We start from the raw sequence: 19476 nt of genomic DNA on the forward strand, positions 1-19476 counted from the left end.
CCCAGTGCCCCAGGGTAATCAGGCAAAACTAGGGTGTCAGTCCAAGAGCGTCCTCCAGAAGCTTCCAGGGCAGTGTATGTGGGGGTGGGGTGGGGAGGAGCTGGATGTAGAAGGGGAGTGGGGCCTCTGATAGCACCCCCGGCCTGGGCACCTTGTTCCCTCTCTGGTCCATGTCCCTCTACAGTGATGGCCGTGCTGGGGCCCAAGTCTAGACTGAGGGTCTGGCCTGGAACTCGAGGGTTTGACGCTCAGCCCAGGACTTTCCCGTGTCCTCCACATCTGTGGAGCCCCCTTCTAGGTTCCAGGGAGAATCACCTTCCTTCCAAGGCGGTGCTGCCCTCTCTGCTCCCCTCCCTTCAAGGCCTCCTAGGGGGAGGAGGAGGCAAGGGTCAGGCCAGGGTGGGCTCTCGGTGGGACTTAGGCCCATCGGGCATCCCTGAGGCTTGGCCTAGTCCAGCCTGCCTGGGGCTCTGAGAAGGGGCAGGTGGGAGGGGAGGCATCCAGGCCCTGCCCTCAGGAGGCCACCAGTTGGATGCGGGAGACAGCCCTCAGGGAGCCAAACAGCCTAGAAATGCTGATGGTCCCAAAGAAACATAATTATGCGAATGAGTGGGTTAAGTGGGGAAGGCTTGGGTGGGGTGTGAATGCTGAGCCACTGGGTCTGGTACAGAGGAGAAGTGTGCAGGCTCCGTGGTCCAGAGCTGGAGAGGAGGGACCAGTCCCCAGCAGGACTTGTGGAAGTCAGGCCTGCAGCAGCTGTGTGGGATGGAAGACATCCAGGCCCGTGAGGCCAGGGCTGGGATTCCGCAGGTGGGCCTAGGTGAGGCCTGCCCTGATGCACATGGTGGGGAAGACCTTCCCGGGCTAGTTGGCTGCTCATCTTTGCTCTCCATCCCATATTCTTAATTCACCAAGCTCATGGGACACCCAAGAAAGGTGGACAGATATTTGTATCTTCAGGATTTTCTATTTCAGTGAGATGGGGTTTGCAGTGTCCCTGGCTCCCTGGACCAAGCCGGCGGCCCCCAGAAACCTTTGCTCTGCAAGAGGGGTGATGGGGTCTCCACAGGCTCTGCGCTTACCCCTCCCCTGGGGCCTCAGCCTCCGAGTGAGAGGCCCAGGGGTGAGGTCAGGGGCAGACCCCATGGCTGCTCTCCTCAGGGCAGGATGAAAGGATTAGGCTAGTGGAGATTTTACCCCCACCAGAACTTTTAGACTATGCAGATGCTGGGCCCTCCCCAGAAGGACTGGATCTGAGGCCCTGTGGGTGGGTTGGCACAAGTGTGCTTTACAAGCTCCCCAGGAGATCGGGGGCAGCCCAGTGGGCCAGGTGAATCAACATTCCAACAACAGAACCTTAAATCAGCATCAGCATCCCTAAGGAACTTGTTAGAAAATCAAATTATGGCCTTCCTCCCCACCCCCACCCCAGGTGGGCTGAACTGGAAGCTCTGGGGGTGGGTCCTTATGTCCATTTTATAGGCCCTGCAGGTCAATTCTGTGCAAAACCAAGCTTGAGAACCACTGCCTAAGACTGTGTGTTAAAAGGCCAATGTGTGAGATTGAAATATGTTTGTGGGAGGGCAGGGGGAGGGTGGAGTTCAGGCCTAGGGTTCCTGGGGCCTGGGGAGTTCCTGGGATGCAGGACTTTCAGTGCTAAAACCAAGAGAGTCCTGGAAAAATCTAGACAAATCTGATAAGACCCCTTTCCTTATTCATTCAACAGATATTAAGTACCTACTATGAGCCAGGCCCCGGGTATGCGGTGGCGAATGAGCCAGGTGTAGTACCAGAACTTGGGGTTTCTGCAGCCAGTAGAGAAGAATGCCACTCAAGAGCTTTTTGAGGCTCAAAACCAAGACCAGGCTGCTACCTGCCCTGAGCAGGAGCCCACTGAGCTCCCAGGCTGGCTGGGCACACGGGACACCTCTGTGGAACTCCCAGGATCCTGGGAACTCAGCTTCGGAAGCAGTATCCAAGCTTGGATACCTTCCAGCTCAGATGAGCTGGTTCTGAGTTCCAGTGTCCTGTGGTCAGTTTCTCCCACCCTGTCTTCTTGGGCCCTAGAGGCAGAGGCAAGGGGGCCAGGGAGTGGCCTGTTAGCACCACGCCAGGTCCCCTGCACCACTTCAGCCTCCAGGCCCAGGGAGGGGTCCTCGGGAGCCCGCAGGAGGAGGCTGAGCTTTTAGGAGGCTGTGGGACCCCTCCCCGGCCAGAGGTCAGACCATGGACCCTTTTTTTTGATGCTCTCGCTTTTTTTGTTGCTGCTCCCTCCCCCAGCCTGGGGTTTCCGTCCAGCCCCTGAACACTGAGGGGAGACTGAGGGGCTCTCCCTGGCACGAGAGCCCCTCTCTACCCCTGTGCCTGCCCTGCCCTGCCCCACTGCCCCACAGGCCTTGGCCCTGGCACTCTGAGCTTCCCAGGGCTTTGGCTTCCCTGCAGACACCCTGGCACCAAGTGGTACACGGTGCCAAAATCTCACTTCAGTTGGCAAAAGCAGCAATTAGCATCTAATGAGGCTTCTTTCTTTATTTTTAGGTAACCTCCAAGGCCCTGCCTGTGTAATTCAGCCCGCCATTGCTCGGCAGATAATTAAAGCATGTCACCGTAATTTACCTTTTTTTTTTTTTTATAAAGCCCATAATTAGAGGGAAAAAAGCCAAAAAGAGGAGGGAAAGAAAACAAAGAGAGGTGGAGTTGGGGCAGGAAACGGGGCTTGGCTGCCCCAGCCAGGAGCCTCTGCTCCATCGGCAGGACCAGGAGCCCCATTCCGGGAGCATGTACCCCTGGGGCCTCCCTAACCTCAGGGGCTTCGCCAGGGGCTTCCTGCCCAGGACTCCCCACTTGTTGGCTGCCCTTGCTTGCACTTCTGGAGTCTTCCTCTTCCAGGTTAGGTTTGGGGGAGACGAGCTTCCTGTTCTTTCAGTTCTTTCCTTATAAAACCAGCCCCAGTATTCCAGTATTCCAGAAAACCAGAGGATTCCAGTGGGCAGAAAGGGTGTGGAGCTGAAACCAGAGTAGCCCTGAGTTGATGATTCTTGAGCTGCACTTGGGCATCTGAGAATTCTTGATACTACTCTCCTGCTACAGATGTTTGAAATTTTCTTTAATAAATAAATAAAATTCCTTCACCAGGAAGGGGTCTGCAAACCGAGGCTGGCACCTGGTATCTGCTCTCAGAAGCACTTGTGACTTGATGTTCTCTCTAACTCTGAGCTCTTTATGCACCAAGAACTGCATTTCAGTCATTATTTTGGTGCCGGTGACTGGTGGTGGGCGATCCTCTTGGAGCCTGTAGGCCATGCTGGGAACAAACAGGGCAGCTGCCCATGTCATTTCAGGGAGGCCACTGCCCCCAAACGTCTTCCCACCTGCCATCTATGCTACCTCAGATTCTACCGCTAAAGCCTCAGGCTTCTGGGTCGAGGCATGTTCTCCTAAAACACGGCAATGGTTGGCAACCATATAGGCGTCAGGTTTCAAGACACCAGCTGCCCTGAAGGCGTGGAACGGGGTGGTGGTGGTGGGGGATGACAGGTAAGTTTTGAAAGACTTGATTTTGAACGAACTTCCCAGATCACCCTAACTCAAGTAGCAAGCATTCCGTCCACCACTTTCTGGAGACCACTTCACCCCAGACATCATCTTACGTTCATGTGGTTTGTTTATTATCTTCATCCTCCCACCAGAAGGTCAGCCCCACCAGGGCAGGGATTTTTTGTCAGTTTGATCATAAATCACACATGTCAATTTGATCACAGCTGAATCTAGAACAGTCCCTGGCACACAGCAGGCATATAATGAATATTAGTTGAATGAATGGATTGGGGGGAGGGGGTGGGACTGGAGACCCAGAGGAACCTATTTAGCTGTATCCCCACCTCCACCGCCCCCACCCCCATCCCCCAGCACTCAGCTCTATCACTGAGTCCCTGCCCAAAGTCCAATGGTTCATTTCTTCCTTGTAGCTTCCCAAGGTCTTCCCCAGAGGCCTGAGGGGAGCATGGTTGTACCACTCTGGTCGCTGGATAGGGAACTGGCCCCCACCTGCCCCCTCACCCCCACCCCAGGATGACAGGCAGCCTGGAGTTGGAATCAGGAGACCTGGATTCTAAGTAAGGCTCTGCGGCTAACTCAATGTGTGCCATTGGGCAAGTTGCTTTCCCTTTCTGGGCCCCAGTTTCTTCATCCATTAAATGAGGTATTGAGCTCTGAGCCTTCAGAGGCTGGGTAAGCAGCCAGTATTCCAGCGGTACAGAAAGGTGAGGCAACTGCAAAGAAGAGTCTTTTGGGGTCAGTTGCTACGGCAACTGTGCACACACTAAGGCCTGCAAATCAGGCCCTTCGTTTGGCTTCCCCAGCCCTGGTGGTCTGTCTGTGATTGGAGGAAGAGGCTTTATTAACGTTGTGGGCAGTGGAAGAGGATGGAGAAATGATGGGGGTTGTTGGGGAGCTGGGGACCAGTCTAGGGTGGGCCTGCCAGCCCTGCCCTCCACCACAGTGTGGGAGATGGACTGGCTCGTGAAGTAGGTATAGAACTAGATGTCTAAGCTGGGCAGGACCCCAATGACCATGCACTCTACCCCCTCACATGTACAGTAGCCGAGGAGGAAATTGAGCCCAGAGAGTCAAGAAGTTTGTCAAGATCTGAGAGGCCCCAGAATGACCCTCCCCACCACCATCCTGGTCAACCTAGGAAGTTAGGGGAGGAGTGCTTTTCAAGGAGCCTCGCAAACCATCTTCCTGGTAAACACTGTCCTTTCTGAGCTTGTACTTGGGAAAGCAGGGGGCCGAGCTTGGAGGGCAGGAGCCACCTGTTCACGCTGTCTGGGGAGGTGGACAGTTGTGCCTGGTCTTGGCTGTGCGTAGGCGGGGGAGGGGACACAGAGCCACTGACGGGTCTGGGGCTAGAACTCTGGCTTTGGTCTCTGTTACTTGGGCCCCAAATTCACTCAGCTCTCCCAACTTTAGTCTGCATCTGCGAAATGGAGATAAATATGTACTGAAGATGATTATAAAAGCATCGTGAAAACACAGGAGGTCAGGAGGGGACACGAGCCCACCCTGGAGCCCTGGCTGCCTTACCCTCCAGGACAATGTGCCCTCCTCTCCTTCGCTGCCCACCCACCCACCCTCCTCTGTGGTTTGGGGCTTCTTTTATTCCAACCACTCCTCAAATGCTAGGGTTCCCTCTGGGGCTCTAGGCCAGTGTCCATTTGCTCTTTTCTTCTTCCACCTCAGTACTTTCCCAATATTCCATGTCCTCCCCCTACATGTCCCAGCCTCCCTTGCAGTTGGGTTGAGGCCATGTGACCAGTTCTGGCCAATGAGCTGTGGGCAGCAACAATGTCCATCACTTCTGGAAGCACGCAGGGGTACTTCCTCCAGGCTTTTCTTCTCTTGCTCTGGCAACCTTGGAAGTCACGTGTTGAGATGGTGGCACATAAGATGGAGGTCACCTGGCTCCCTGAATCATGGATTGGAGGGGAGCTTCTGCCAACCCATGATGAACTTTGTATGCCCAGGAAATAAATCTCTTTTTTGCTAGGATGCTGAGATTTCAGGATTGGTTTCTAAGTTATAGCTTTTCTTATCCTGCCTAATAGATCATCAAATAAATGCCAAAGTTATCTCTCTTCCAGCTTCCAAACCTCCTTCTGAGCACCCCACTAGCTACAATTCTCCAGGGTTCTCTCTCTGTGACTGGTCCACGGTGGAACTCAGTCTTCCCCTAAATGTGGTCCGCTTCCTTGCTTCCCATTTTGGTGATCAACAGCCATGAAAACCAGAAACATGAACCTTCCCCTAGACCTCCCCTTCCCACCTCTCATGTGTGGCCAAGTCTCCACCATCTTCTCTGTCCTCTCCTCCATGCCCACTGTCACCTCTGGACCTCACGCTCCCACCACCTCTTGCCCCTGGGTGGTGGGCACAGTCTCCCAGTGCCTCTCCCAGCTTCTAGCCTTTATCTTGGTTCTTTAAAGATGTTGCTCCCTGTCTTCCAGTTTGTGTTGTTTCCAAGGATAAACGTGCCATCATCCTTATCTTTGTCCCTTTGTATATAATGTCACTTTCCTCTGGCTGCTTTTACGTTTTTCTCTTTATCACTGGTTTTAAGCAGTTTGATTATGACATGCCTTGGTGTAGTTTTCTTTACGTTTCTTGTACTTGCATTTTGTTGAGCTTCTTGGATCTGTAGGTTAATAGTCTTTGTTATATTTGGAAAATTTTTGGTCATTATTTACTTCAGAACTGTTTCTGTCCTCCCTCTATCTTCTCTCCTTGGGGGACTTCTATTACATGTATATTAGACCTTGTTCCAATAACTCAGGGATGCTCTGTTCTTTTTTTTTCTTCAATCTTTTTTCTCATTGTGTTTCATCTTGTATAGTTTTTATTTTTTAACTTAAAAATTACTTATTTAAGTAAAATTGATTTACAATATTACATTAGTTTCAGGCATACAACATAGTGATTCGATATATATATATATATATATATATATATATATTTTTTTTTTTTTTTGCGGTATGCGGGCCTCTCACTGTTGTTGCCTCTCCCGTTGCAGAGCACAGGCTCCGGACTCGCAGGCTCAGTGGCCATGGCTCACGGGCCCAGCTGCTCCGCGGCATGTGGGATCTTCCCGGACCGGGGCACGAACCCGCATCCCCTGCATCGGCAGGTGGACTATCAACCACTGTGCCACCAGGGAAGCCGATTCGATATTTTTATACATTACAAAATGACCACCATGATATATCTTGTTATCATCTGTTACCATACAAAGTTATTACAATATTATTGACTATACTCCATATGCTGCACATTATATCCCTGTGGCTTCGTTATTTTATAACTGGAAGTTTGTACCTCTTAATCTTCCTCACCTATTTCACTCACCTCCCAACTCCTCTCCCCTCTGGCAACCACCAGTTTGTTCTCTGTATCTATGAGTGTGTTTCTGTTTTGTTCTGTGCATTCGTTTGTTTTGTTTTTTGGATTGCACATACAAGTGAAATCATACAGCATTCGTCTTTCTCTGTCTGACTTATCTATTTTAGTTTAATATGCTCTAGGTCCATCCACGTTGTCTCAAATGGCAAGATTTCATTCCTTTCTATGACTAAGTAATATTCCATTGTATATGTATACCACATCTTCTTTATCCATTCATCTATTGATAGGCACTTAGGTTGCTTCCATGTCTTGACTTTAGTAAATAATGCTGCAGTGATATAGAGGTGCATATATATTTTTGGGTTTTTTAAAATTTATTTATTTTATTATTTTTGGCTGCATTGGGTCTTTGTTGCTGTGCATGGCCTTTCTCTAGTTGCAGCGAGCGGGGGCTACTCTTCGTTCCGGTGTGCAGGTTTCTCACTGCGGTGGCTTCTCCTGTTGCAGAGCACGGGCTGTACAGGCACGGGCTTCAGTAGTTGTGGCTCGCGGGCTCCAGATCGCAGGCTCAGCAGCTGTGGCGTACGGGGTTAGTTGCTCGGCCGCATGTGGAGTCTTCCCGGACCAGGGCTCGAACCAGTGTCCCCTGCATTGGCAGGCGGATTCTTAACCACTGCACCACCAGGGAAGCCCCTCTATTTTTTAATTAAAGTTTTTGTTTTCTTTGGAAAAATGCCCAGAAGTGGAATTACTAGATTGAATGGTAGTTCTATTTTTAATTTTTTGAGGAACCTCCATACTGTTTTCCACAGCGCTGCACCGATTTACATACTCGCCAATAGTGCACGAAGGTTCCCTTTTCTCTTGCTGCTTTTCTCTCTTATTCTTTAATTTTTGCCATTTTAATGACCATGTGTCTTGGTGTGGACTTCTGAAGGCTAATCTTTTTTGTGACTCTCTGTGATTCTTGGACCTGGATGTTTTCAGCTCTTATTTCTTCAAATAAATTCTCTGCCCCTTTCTCTCTCTCTTCTCCTTCTGGGACCCCTATAATTCAAATGTTAGTATGCTTGATATTGTCCCAGAGGTCTCTTAAACTATCCTTATTAAAAAAAAAAATTTTTTTTTTCAGCTTGGGTGATTTCCACCTCTCCATCTTTCAGTTCACTGATCCATTCCTCTGTATCATCTAATCTACTGTTGATTCCTTCTAATATATTTTTTATTTCAGTTATTGTATTCTTCACCTCTGTTTGGTTCTTCTTTATATTCTTCAACTCTTTGTTAAGTTTCTCCCTGGATTCATCCATTTTTCTCCTGAGTTCTTTAAACATCTTCATTATCATTACCTTGAACTCTTTTATTTTTGGTAGGTAAGAAGTGGATTTATTTAGAGATACACATTCCATAGACAGAATGTGGTTCATCTCAAAATGTGTGAATGGCCCTGGGAGAAATACACACTCCACAGACATGGCCATCTCAGAAGGTGAGAGCACCTTGAACTTTTTATTGGGTAGATTGCTTATCTCCACTTAGCTTACTTCCTCTAGGATTTTGTCGTGTTTCTTCATTTGTAACATATTCCTCTGTCTCCTCATTTTGCCTAATTCTCTGTGTTTATTTTATGTATTAGGTATTAGGTAGGTTGGTTACATCTCCTAATCTTGGAAAAGTGGCCTTAGGCAGGAGATGTCCCATGGAGCCCAGCAGTATGCTCTCCTCTGGTCACCAGAGCTATATAGTCTAGGGTGCCCCCCATGTGGGTGGCACAGGCCCCTCTGTTGTGGCAGGGCTGGCTACTGTGGGTGCACTGGTGGCAGGGCCGATCCCTGGCCTGGTTGGCTGCCCCCTGCTGGTGGGTGGGGCCAGGTCCTAGGGCTGGGGCCAGCCCACTGGTGTGCGGGGCCAGATCTGGTGTGGCTGGCTGTTTGGTCCAGGGGGTCCTTGGCCAGCTGGTTGGCGGGCAAGCCCCGGGCACTAACAGGCGAGATGGAGGACTCCAAAATGGTATTTGCCAGCACTAGTGTCCTTGTGGTAGAACAAGCCTCCCAAATGGTTGCCGTCAACATCCGTGTCCCCAGGGAGAGTCCCAGTTGCCTCCTGCCTCTCCAGGAGGCTCTCCAAGATCAGCAAGTGGGTCTGACAGTCCCTCTGTGCTGGGACTTGGAGAAGGTGAGATTTTGCGTGTGCCCTTTAAGATCAGAGTCTCTATTTCTTACAGCCCTCCACCTCTCCTGTAGGCAAGCCCCGCTGGCCTTCAAAGCCAGACATTCTGGAGGTTCGTCTTCCGGATGCAGAACCCCCAGACTGAGGAGCCCAGTGTGGGGCTCCGCACCCTCACTCCTTAGGGACAACCTCTGCAGTTGTAATTACACTCCTGTTTATGTGTTACCTACCCAAGTGTGGGCGTCTTGACTATACCAGGTCTCCGACCCTCCTACCATCTCGTTGTGGTCCTCTCTTTACATCGTTAGTTGTGGAAAATCCTTTCTGTTGGTCTTCAGGTTGTTCTCATAGACAGTTGCTCTGTAAATAGTTGTAATTTTGATGTGCCTGTGGGAGGAGGTGAGGTCAGGGTCTTCCTGCTCTGCCGTCTTGACCACACTCTCCACTCTGTATTGTTTCTATTGCTGTGTCTTCAAGTCCACTGACATTTTCCTCTGCAATATCCAATCTGCTGTTGTTTGTGTCCAGTGCATTTTTAATCTCAGCGTTGTAGCTTTCTTTTACTCTAGAAGCTTGATTGGGTCTTTTTAAAATTAATTAATTAATTAATTAATTAATTAATGTGACTGCCTCGGGTCTTAGTTGCAGCACGTGGGATCTTCGTTGTAGCATGCAGGATCTCTCGTTGCAGTGCGCGGACTCTTTGTTGCAGGCACTGGCTCCTCTCTGGTTGTGGTGTGCGGGCTCACTAGTTGCGGCATGCAGGCTTAGTTGCCCTGCAGCATGTGGGATCTTAGTTTCCTGACCAGGGATCGAACCTGTGTCGCCTGCATTGGAAGGTGGATTCTTAACCACTGGACCACCAGGGAAGTCCCCTTGATTGGGTCTTTTTAAAAATATTTTTCATATCTCTAGTTAAATGTTCAATTTTTCCTCTACTTCCAGAACACATGGAATACAGTTATAATAACTTTTTTAATATACTTGTCTACTAATTCTGTCATCTTGTCATTTCTGGGTTGGTTTCAATTGATTGATTTCTTTTCTCATTATGGCCTGCATTTTCCTCTGTCTTTGTATACCTGGTAATTTCTTACTGGATTCCAGATACTGTAAATTTTACCTCCTAGGGGGCTGGTTATTTTTGTGTACATACAAATATTCTTGAGGTTTGTCCAGAATGTGGTTAAGTTACTTGGAAATGGTTCAATCCTTTCAAGTCTTGCTTTAAAGTTTTGTTAGATGGGACCAGAGCAGCATTTAGTCAAAGACCCCAAGGGGAGATCACCCAGGACCTGGCACCATGCAGCCAGAAAGCCACTGGAAAGCTTTAAGCAGGATGGGGCATGACATGCACTTTTAATGACCTCTGGATGCTTGTGTGTCCAGGGCTCAGGCCACAGACTCCTTTCCTTCTCCAGCTGTACCCTCTCCCTAGGGACTAGTCCTGTGGCTTTGACTCCCAGACATGCATCTCCAGCTCTCCGTTCTTGCACCTGAACTTGACTTGTGTGGCTCCTTCCCCATTCCCCAGTTCTGCCAGCATAGGGGAGGGAAAGTTTTCCTTGAGCCTCTTAGGACCCCTGGCTGGATCTGAAAATTAAACGGACAAAGACAGATTCCCAGGAGAAAAGCATACACATTTATTTAATGTAAGCTTTACATGACATGGGAGCCTTCATAAGGAAAGAAGAGCCAAAGAAACAGAACCGAGTGTTTTTATGCTATATTTGATGAAGAGAAGCCAGCTGCATAGAAATATGACAGGTTAGAGGGACTTCCCTCATGGCGCAGTGGTTAAGAATCCGCCTGCCAATGCAGGGGACACCGGTTCGAGCCCTGGGCCAGGAAGATCCCACATGCCATGGAGCAACTAAGCCCGTGCGCCACAACTACTGAGCCTGCGCTCTAGAGCCTGCGAACCACAACTACTGAAGCCGGCGCGCCTAGAGCCCGTGCTCCGCAACAAAGAGTAGCTCCCGCTCACCGCAACTAAAGAAAGCCCATGCCCAGTGATGAAGGCCCAACGCAGCCAAAAATAGAAATTAATTAATTAATTTAAAAAAATCACTTTAGCCTCAGCTTTAAAAAAAAAACCAAAAAGAAATATGACAGGTTAGAGAGTAAGAGGTAAGTGTAATAAACTTAGGGGAACTTAGCAGGGCCTCTTTGTCAGGTTCCTTCTTGTCACCACTTTGTCTTCAGAGATGAGGAAGCTCCTTTCATGGGGCGTAGGGAGAGCACCTGTCACATGAAGGTTTTATGACCTGTTTCAGGGAAGAAAGGTGGGAGGTAGGTCAGGGTGACCTTCCTGCTTCTGCCGTTTTTAAACACACTCAGCTTAAAATATTCAATATGCCAAGGTGCCATATTTTGGGATGGCCTGTTCTGAACCCCATGACCAGGCACCGCCACCTTAGCATGTGCAGATCCAGACTTTCGACTACCCCTCAGCCTGCTCCTCCCTCTTCTCTCCTCTCAGTAAAAGGCCCTACCAGCCTCATGGTCAGAAACTATAGGATCAACCTTGACCCCTAATCCCCACCCCTCATCCAGTATGTCAGCGAGTCCTGGTGGCTTGCCTTTAGGAGGAGTCTCAAAATCTAACCGTTCCTTCCCATCTGGTGCAAACCACCACTATCCTTATGAAATTGCACAGTTCAGATGGGACTCAGCCAATACTCGGATTGGGACTTGAACCCACTGGCTGGGACTGGAACCCACTGACTTTTAATTAAGATTACACACCTGGTCTCAGGACTTAATGAAGCTCAGGTTCTTTATGTCTCAGTGCAGAAGAAATTCAGTGAGAGGCAAACTGAAAGGTAAGTGGATTTATTCATTTCATAGACAGCATGTGGTCTATCTCAAAAGGCCAAGAGCAGGTCTGGGAGAAACACACTCCACAGACAGAGTGTGGATCATCTCAGAAGGTAAGGAGCCCACAAAGGGGGTGGTTAGTTTTTATGGGCTGGGTAATTTCATAGGCTATTGAGTGGGAGGATTATTCCAACTATTTTGGTGAAGGGGCGGGGATTTCCAGGAATTGGGCCACTGCCCACTTTTTGGCCTTTTATGGTTGGCCTTGGAACTGTCCTGGTACCTGTGGGTGTGTCATTTAGCTAATGTATTACAGTGAGCGTATAATGAGGCTCAAGGTCTACTGGAAGTCGAATCTTCCAGCATCTTGGACCTAGTTAGTCCTAACCAGTTTATGTCATATCCACAACAGCTCTGTGGCTATGTCATTCTTAAAGGGTTGTACCCTGTCTCCTTCCCTCGTCTTTCACTTAGCCTGGGTTACTTAGGCCCCCTCCTTCAGCTCTTGCTTCCTCACACAGGTCCTATGCAGCAGCCAGAGGGACCTTGTGAAAAATGTAAATCGGATTCTTTCATGCCCCTGCTTTAAACCCTCCAGGTTTCCCACCACGGTGAAAATAAACCTCAGATCTCTAGCCAAGGCCCGTGAGGCTCAGTGGGGTGGGGCCCTAGTGTTTTTCCAGCTTCCTTTCCTTCCTTTCTTCCCCTTTCTCTTCCCAAACTTCCCTCCCCTCCACCAATTCTGGCGCACTTACTTTCACTGAACGAAGTTGTCTTCACAGAGAGGCATTTTCTGATGCCCCTCAAACGGCATTCCCACCCCCCCCATTACTCCAGCCATAGATCTTATCACCCACCTGGCATCCCATAGTATATTGATTGTGTCTCTCCCAGGAGAACAAAAGCGCTGAGTGGGCAGGGACTTTATTTTCTACTAAACTTCAAATGCTTGAAACGGTGCACACGGAGATACTCTACAAATATTTATTGAATGAATGAATGAATGGAGTGAATGACCTTGGAATTCCAGGAACTGCTCTGACCACGAAGACCTTGTTTTGCTCTTTCCAGGGAGAGTGTTGGGGGTTGCGGCAGTTTGAGTTTTTGGAGGTGGGGAATTAAGTCTTTGGAACGGGCTCCCTTTGCTTTGTCTTCATCCCAGGCTGGGCCCTGTAGTCACAAACAAGCAAGAGTCTGCCCTATTTGTTCTCGGAGGAAACTGTAAAGTCACCACAAATTGGAGCACAGATGCGGCAGTTTGTGAGGTTAAGTGCGCTGTTTAGTTATGGAAATCAGGAGCTCCTCTAGCCCGGCTGGCTGTGCCCTTGAGGCATTAGAGAAATGTTTTCCCTAAATGTGCACTGTGGCTGTCCCAACACGGTGTCACTTTGAAGTTGAATAACCCAGAAGCCAGGAAATGTACATTTGCTTATTATAATGGCCTTGCTGGGCCCAGAAGCAGGGCCTCATTCAATCATTCTACAAGTCAATACTGAGCATCTCTTGTGGGCCAGGCTCTGGTTTCCAGAGCAGATAAGCCTGACACAGACTCTGAGGGATGGGATGCATATCCTTGCTGCAGGAATTCCTGGGGCCTTGGGCTGGGGGGAGGTAAGAACATTCTCTCTGAGGTTGTGAGCGAGGGGGGTGAAGAGACCTGGAGGTCAGGGGAGGAGGGAGGTTGTGGAAGAGTAACTGCTGCTGGTGGGCACATCACACTCTCTCAGGACCCTTTTGATTGTCTCCCAAACCTTCAGTAACATTCTCAGGGCTTCCTGTGCACTGCTGTGCACTGATGCAGGGAGAGGGCGTGAAATAGACAAGATGGTCACCAGACAGTGAGAGGTGAGCCTGAGCAGCAAACATTAGAGAGGTGGATGCAGGCAGGAGTGACAAGTGGACATCCTGAGACATCTCCCACCACAGAACAGCCAAAGGTGCTCCATAAAATAGACAACTATTTTTCAAAATGCATGTCTGTGTTTGTAGAATGAATGAATGAATGCATGCATGCAAGGAGTATCTTTAGGATGTCAAACATAAAGAGGGTGCTGGAAGCCTGAGTGTTAGGGAGCCCTGAAGCTGCAGGGAGACCTCAGGTCCTTTGCACATATATTTCTGTGACCTAGATCAGAGTTTCTCAACAGTCGCACTATTGACATTTTGGGCCAGATTATTTTTGGTTGAGGGTGGCTGTCCTGTGCATTGTAGGTTGTTTGGCAGCAACTTTGGCCTCTACCCACTAGATGCCAAAGCAACTCCCTCCTCCAGTTGTGACAACCAGAAATGTCTTCTGGGGGACATGATTGTCCAGGCCCAGAAACAAAGGCCTAGAGCCTTGTTAAAGGCTCCACAAGGAAGAAGGAGACAGGTTGTGGGCACTCATGGTGGGGAGCTGAAGTTGAGACCTCTACACACACACACAAAAAAGAAAAAACAAAAACCAGGACTCTCAGAGCTACACCTTTTGTGAAAGGATAGAGAAAAAAGTCTCCAGTGGCAAAGAGAAATGATTAGAATATTTGTCTATTTCAGCTTGTGTTCTAGATAGAAACAAAAGCCTTTTTGTTTGTAACCACAGGCCTGCCCACACAGGGGTTTAGGGTAAACATATGCATTACCTGTGTTCAAGGAAACTTCAAGTAGTGAAATTAACTCCAAGTGTATTGATAGCCCCTGGGGCACCTGGCTGAAGCAAAAGCAAATTCTTTTGGGAGGGACATACCCTCAACTCCTGCTGTGCAGGAGTCCCACGTGTAGAACCCAGCTAAGCTTGAGTTTGCAATACAAAATTACAAAGCACATGAGGAAACAACTGCTCATGAGTGAGTCAGTAAAAACAACAAATGGCCAAATTAGACCTTCAAGACTTAAGATACTGGAATGATCAGACCCAGAATATTATAAAAACAAAACCAAAACAAACCAACAAAAACTTGCTAAAAGTGTTTAGAGAAATAAAGATGCTACCAGGAAAACCAGGCAAATATGAAAGCGAACACATAGACTCAGAAATGAAAATGATAATGTTGAAATGTAAAACCCAATGCACAGGTTAAACATCAGATTAAATACAGTTGAAGAGATAGTTACTGAACTGGAAAACAGATTTGAAGAAATTATTAGCCATAACACAGCACAGAGAGAAAAATATGAGCAAGAGGAAAAAAAGACATGGGATATAGAATAAGGAATTTAACAAATGTCATCTAGGAATTCCATAGGAGATAATTGAGGGAATTGGGGGAGGCAACATTTAATGATATTCATTAGGAATTTTCCAGAAATGATAAAAAAGACAAGTCCTGGGAAGGAAGCATGAAGAATTGAAGCAGAGTAAATAAAGAGAAACCCAGACCTAGAAACATTGTGGTGAAACTGCAGAAATCCAAAGAGATCCTAAGAGCAGCTGGATAGAAAAAAGTCAGATTACAAATGACTCCAGGATGAAACTGGAGACATGAACACTTGTCCTTGGGAGGCCCAGAAATTGTCTGGGGAATTGTCTGTACCTCAGGAGAAATCCTGACTACTGCCAGCACGAGCAGGTTGGGCCTCAGACTATTACTGGTAAATTATTAAAAGAAATATGATCTTAGCGTTCTCTCAAGCTGAGTCTGGTGGTTTCACAGCCCAGTCAGTGTGTATGAGTGTGCAGGGTGGGCACACTCGGTAACCTCTGGACAGAGGTCTGGTCCACAAGCTGTGGGAGGTTACTTTTGCCTGTAGAGGGCAGAGGGCCACTTTTGGAACACTGCCTGGACACAGCTGGAGGGTGGGCAGTGAACATGAGGCAGTGTGAGAATTAGGGTGCCTGGAGTGGGCCCTGGGGGCAACAGAGACGGCCAGGGAACTAACTCTCGACCTCCAGACACTAGGGCCCACTTTTCTAATCCCCAAAGGCTTCCTGGAGGAGGTGATGGGCTGCAAGAGGAAGCTGGGAACAGTGGGTTGGGGGAAAGGAGAGGTGGGTCTGGGTGTGTGCCGGAAACTGTGGAGGGCAGGAAAGAGGCTGAGAAGGCTGAGGGGAAGCCCAGGGACTGCCTCTATTTCTGGATAAGTGCACCATCTCCCACCCCCTTCACACACACACACACACACACACACACACACACACACACCCCTCATACATACACGTCCCCTTCTCCATTTTTGCTATGAATTTCTCACCAAATAAGCTTCATTAATCATCTAATAACCAGATTAATTAAGGACGCTGAAAGTAAACAGCAAGAAGGTAATTTGCTCCTGATTACTGTGTAATTGCCGGAGGATGAATTCATTTGCATATGCAAAGAAGGCTCCACACACAGCGAATGACAATGAAGAGAAGTAATTGTGTATCTGACCCAAACCCCTCCGTCCCTCCCTTCTACTTCCTGCCTCCTCCAGCCCCTCTCAACCTCTCTTGAAAGCTGGTGGGGAGGCCAGCCCTGCTCCCTGCCCTCAGCCAGCCCAGTCTGACTCCCTGCTTACCAAGCCCTCTGGCCCAGGCCGGCTCCTGCAGCTCCTTTCCCTCCCAGAGACGTGGGTCTCACAAAACAGATTGGGAATTCTAGCCTGGGCCCTGCCTGAGTGATCTTGGCAAGACACCTCCTCCCCATCGAGTTCCTTAACTGTAAAACGGACTCACACACCTGCTCTCTGTAGCCCTTAGGAGGACTCAACTAAGGGCTAGTTAGGGAGCCTTTCATAAATTGTAAAGCACTGGGCCAAAGCTTACTGAACATTATTTTTGCCTGAACCCAGTATTTGCTGAATGTGAGTTTTCAAAGGCCCCTAAGAATTCGGCCTCGTCCAGGAAGACTTCCGGTATTGTGCCCTTCAGGAGAACTGGCTTCTCTCTGGGGCAGTAATGTGCTCTTTTCTGTGGAAGAGCTGCCCCAGGGCTAGGTCCCCTTGCCCTGGGGACTGGGGAGGGGTAAAGGCTCCAGGGTACCTCCTCCCTCCCCCCCCAACCAAGGCTAAGCTCAGGTTTGGGGGATGGGCACCTCATTCTAGGGCGCCCCCTGCCCACCAGGGTCTTAGACGCCAAATTGTTTTCTGATGGCGGCCTCCGTCTCTCCTGAACTCAATTTGCGTTTTCAAAGCAGCTTATAGACGCATTAAAAAATCCATTTTCGCTCGGGATTGAATCTGTCTGGAGCGAGATCAATGCGCAGAGGCCTCTCTCCTCCCCCTGCGTCTCCCCTCTTCCCCCCTACCCCTCGCGTTGCCATGGAGACCGCGGAAGCCCGAGCCCTACTCGACTCCCCAGGATCTGCTGGGCCCTTCTGCTCCCCAACATCCTTCCAGCGCCTTCCTCCACTCCCCATCCCCGCAGTCGTGGTCAGCTTAGCTACTTGGGTCAGAAACCTGTCTCTGCCACTTAACTACTGTGTGGTCTTGGGCATGTTAGTTAACATCTCTGTGCCTCAGTTAGTTCATCTGCAAAGTGGAGATAGTAATTGTACTGACCTCATAGCGCTGTCATGGGGATTAAATGATTCAAGTATACAGTACTTAGAACAGGGGTGGTACACAGTGAGTCTTCAAGAAGTGTAAGCTCTTATTACTCAAACCTCATGCCGCAGTTTTTATGGAGGGGGAAGTCCCTGTGTGCAGGTCTGTCTCTCCTTTTCCTTCTGTTCTCTCAGAGCAGCCCCAGCCCAGGAGCTCGTGGGCCTCCTGCAACTTCTCTCTCCAGATGTCCTTGGCCAGAAGCACACGGAGGGCAAAAATCTCCAGCGCTTTCCATCTGTGTTCCAATCTTTGTGAAATAGGACACCTGTGTGGGCAGAGAGATCACCCCTCGTCACTATTCCACCACCCCTCTCTTGTCTCTGGCCTCTCTGACTGTCATCCTCTCACCCCTGTGCTCCCTTAGTTTTGCCCTCAAGCCCTCTGGCTGCCTCTGAAGCCCTTTGCTTTTGCTCTGGTCTCCAGAGAGATCCTTAGTGGACAGGTGGGGCTAGGAGGGGGGAATGTCTGGCCTGGCCTGGGTTTTGGATGAAGCAGATTCTGGAGCTGGAGGGACCTGGGCTGCCCAGGTCACACCCCTGCTGGCAGCGACTCCTCATTAGCAAGCACCTTTGATTCTGTGTGGCTCAGCCCAACAGTGCAACAGCCCGGTGTCCCTCTGGGGAAAAAAAAACTGCCTTTGATGCCTCAGGAAGCTGTTCTCACACACACACACACACACACACACACACACACACACACACACACAGAGGACCAGCCCCTCTCACCAAAAGCTGGGTGAGTCCCCTTCCCCCATCATCTCCTTTCTCAGCCCCCTCCCTCCCTCTGGTACCCATGATGGGACCAGGCTGGTTGGAGGGACAAAGAAAATCCTTTCTCCACTGAATTGCAGTGGTGTCTTTGTCGTAAATCAATTGACCGTACATGGGTGGGTCTATTTTTGGGTTCTCTCTATTCTCTTATACTGGTCTATTTATTTACCCTTACACCAACATCACAGTGTCTTAATGGCTGTAGTTTTATAGAAAGTTTTTAAATCAGGTAGTTTAAGTCATTCATCTTTGTTCTTCATGATCCTCTTGCCTATTTTAGGTATTTTGTAGTTTCATGTATGTTTTAGAATAGGCTTGTCGATTTCCACAAAAAACTTGCTGGAACTTTGACTGGAATTTTGCCGAATCTACAGATCATTTTGGGGAGAATTGACACTATCGATATTGAGTCATCTAGTCCAGGAACATGGTGTAGCTCTCTATTTATGAATGTCTTCCTTAATTTCTCTCGGCATCCTGCTTTCTCTTTTAAACCCCGCTGCATTCTGGCACTTGGTGGAAATTAACTTCCATCCCTGTGACTGCTGTTGCTTGAAGGCAGTTTGTTGTCCGGTTGCAGCTCTTCAGGGAGACACCAGGGACGAGGTCCTGGGAGAGGGAGAGGGGCAGGTGGAGAGAGCTAAGAGGGAAGGGGACACCCGGGACTCCAGCCTCAGTCCTGACCACTGAACAACCAACCCTCTTGTGGAAACTCTGCTCTGAGCTCAGCAATTTCGCAGAACTCTTAACCTCATTTTTCCTATCTGTGCTTGATAAATCATATTGGTGTTTGTTCCCACCCTCAAGGGAAGACCGATGCCACCAACGTGGATATAGAACTGGAAAGCACCAGGCTCATGACTAGTACCCTCCAGTCATGCTTTTTCCCCCCTTTTAAGGACAAACTGAGAGTGTGCCTTAGTAATCAAAGAGATGGAAAAAGAAAGATGATATCTGGGCAGAAAGTTTGAATAGACAGTGGAGGCCTGGTCCAAGTACCTTGCTGACTTTCTATTCCTCTTGTTACTACTGGACTTTTCATTCTCTCAATACACTTGCATTGTGTTCCATCCATCCATCCAGGCCCTGGCACCCACAGTCCCCCTCGCCTTGGGCCTCCTTGGCTGTTGAGGGTCAGATGCCTAAAGGCTGAGCCCCCCGGCTCTGCCCATTCAACTCAGCGTGTTCACCGAGGCCGGGGTGAGGGGTCCCTGCCAGCTGGTGCCCCTAAATCAGGGTGTGCTGGCCCCTCCCAGGCTGGTCACTGCTCCCACCTGTACAGGCCTCTGGGTTTGGCCTTAAGTGCTAAAAGGAGCTA

The sequence above is a fragment of the Mesoplodon densirostris genome, chromosome 10 (assembly GCF_025265405.1).
Source record: "Mesoplodon densirostris isolate mMesDen1 chromosome 10, mMesDen1 primary haplotype, whole genome shotgun sequence".
Classification (NCBI taxonomy): domain Eukaryota; kingdom Metazoa; phylum Chordata; class Mammalia; order Artiodactyla; family Ziphiidae; genus Mesoplodon; species Mesoplodon densirostris.